The following is a 2,500-nucleotide window of genomic DNA, read 5'->3' as shown; positions in this document are numbered from 1 at the left end:
CTCTTGTGGCTCACGGGGCTGTTAGGGTGGCACAGAAATCCCTCGGAATGGGAAAAAACGGGTCATTTTCGTGTCGCCACATTGCATGCGAACCGCATGAAACTTCCAGAGGCATTTGCAGCAGGAATGCATGTGCACTCAAAAAATGTGATATTTTTCACGGAGAGACCCCGTGAAACGCTAGAAGTGGGCGGGGATGTCTCTCTTGTGGCTCACGGGGCTGTTAGGGTGGCACAGAAATCCCTCGGAATGGGAAAACGGGTCATTTTCGTGTCGCCACATTGCATACGAACCGCATGAAACTTCCAGAGGCATTTGCAGCAGGAATGCATGTGCACTCAAAAAAGTGAATATTTCTCACGGATAGACCCCGTGATACGCTAGAAATTGGCGGGGATGTCTCTCTTGTGGCTCACGGGGCTGTTAGGGTGGCACAGAAATCCCTCGGAATGGGAAAACGGGTCATTTTCGTGTCGCCACATTGCATGCGAACCGCATGCAACTTCCAGAGGCATTTGCAGCAGAAATGCATGTGCAGTCAAAAAAAAATTGATATTTTTCACGGATAGACCCCGTGAAACGCTAGAAATTGGCGGGGATGTGTCTCTTGTGGCTCACGGGGCTGTTCGGGTCGCACAGAAATCCCTGGGAATGGGAAAACGGGTCATTTTCGTGTTGCCACATTGCGTACGAACCGCATGAAACTTCCAGAGGCATTTGCAGCAGGAATGCATGTGCACTCAAAAACTTCTATATGTTTCACGGATAGACCCCGTGAAACGCTAGAAATTGGCGGGGATGTGTCTCTTGTGGCTCACGGGGCTGTTAGGGTGGCACAGAACTCCCTCGGAATGGGAAAAGGGGTCATTTTCGTGTTGCCACATTGCATAGGAACGCCATGAAACTTCCAGAGGCATTTGCAGCAGAAAGGCACGTGCACTCAAAAATTTTAATATTTTTCACGCATAGACCCCGTCAAACGCTAGAAGTTGGCGGGGATGTCTCTCTTGTGGCTCACGGGGCTGTTAGGGTCGCACAGAAATGCCTCGGAATGGGAAAACGGGTCATTTTTGTGTGGCCACATTGCATAGGAACGGCATGAAACTTCCAGAGGCATTTGCAGCAGGAATGCATGTGCACTCAAAAACGTCTATATTTTTCACGGATAGACCCCGTGAAACGCTATAAATTGGCGGGGATGTCTCTCTTGTGGCTCACGGGCGCTGTTAGTTAGGGTCGCACAGAAATCCCTCGGAATGGGAAAAGGGGTCATTTTCGTGTTGCCACATTGCGTACGAACGGCATGAAACTTCCAGAGGCATCTGCAGCAGAAATGCATGTGCACTCAAAAACGTCTATATTTTTCACGGATAGACCCCGTGAAACGCTAGAAATTGGCGGGGATGTGTCTCTTGTGGCTCACGGGGCTGTTAGGGTCGCACAGAAATCCCTCGGAATGGGAAAACGGGTCATTTTCGTGTTGCCACAATTGGCATACGAACGGCATGAAACTTCCAGAGGCATTTGCAGCAGAAATGCATGTGCACTCAAAAACGTGAATATTTTTTCACGGATAGACCCCGTCAAACGCTCGAATTTGGCGGGGATGTTTCTCTTGTGGGTCACGGGGCTGTTCGGCTCGCACAGAACTCCCTTGGTCCACCTGATTCGTGCATACAGGCAGCAACTAAAACTCTGTAAACCTGCTGTGAGGACATCTAAACAGTGGACCAGTGAGGCTGTGGAAGATTTGCGGGCGTGCTTAGACTGTACTGACTGGGATATGTTCACGACTGCTACCAATAGTCTGGATGAACTCACAGAGGCTGTGTACATCAGCTTCTGTGAGGACTGCTGTATCCCAACACGTACCAGGGTGAACTTTAACAACAACAAGCCCTGGTTCTCAGCAAAGCTCAAAAGGTTGAGGTTGGAGAAGGAGGAAGCGTTTAGGAGTGGGGATAGAGACAGATTCAAGGAGTCGAAGAACAGGTTTAGCAAAGCGGTGAGAGAGGCTAAACGACTGTACTCAGAGACACTAAAACACCAGTTCTCTACTAACGACGCTGCTTCTGTCTGCCAAAGGGCTCAGGCACATCACCAACTACAAACCCAGAGCGCCCCACACCACTAACGACTCCCGCCTAGCCAACGACCTGAACGAGTTCTACCGTAGATTTGAAAGACAATTGGACTGTCCTGAACCACCCCTTCCCACCCAAGAGGCCCCATCCCCCACCCATACTACAGAAACGACTCTCTCCTTTCAGGAGGGAGAAGTTAATGGGCTTTTCAAGAGGCAGAATCCACGCAAAGCAGCCGGGCCGGACTCTGTCTCTCCAGCCACCCTCAGGCACTGCGCTGGCCAGCTGTCTCCGGTGTTCACCAACATCTTTAACACCTCCCTGGAGACATGCCATGTACCAGCCTGTCTCAAGTCCTCCACCATCATCGCTGTGCCCAAAAAGCTAAGGCCAACAGGACTAAATGATTACAGACC

The sequence above is a fragment of the Petromyzon marinus genome, unplaced genomic scaffold (genome assembly GCF_048934315.1).
Source record: "Petromyzon marinus isolate PM22_M1 ecotype Great Lakes invasive population unplaced genomic scaffold, UKy_Petmar_22M1.pri1.0 PM_G_Scaffold_73, whole genome shotgun sequence".
In the NCBI taxonomy this organism is placed as follows: Eukaryota; Metazoa; Chordata; class Hyperoartia; order Petromyzontiformes; family Petromyzontidae; genus Petromyzon; species Petromyzon marinus.
This window is presented reverse-complemented; position numbering follows the sequence as displayed.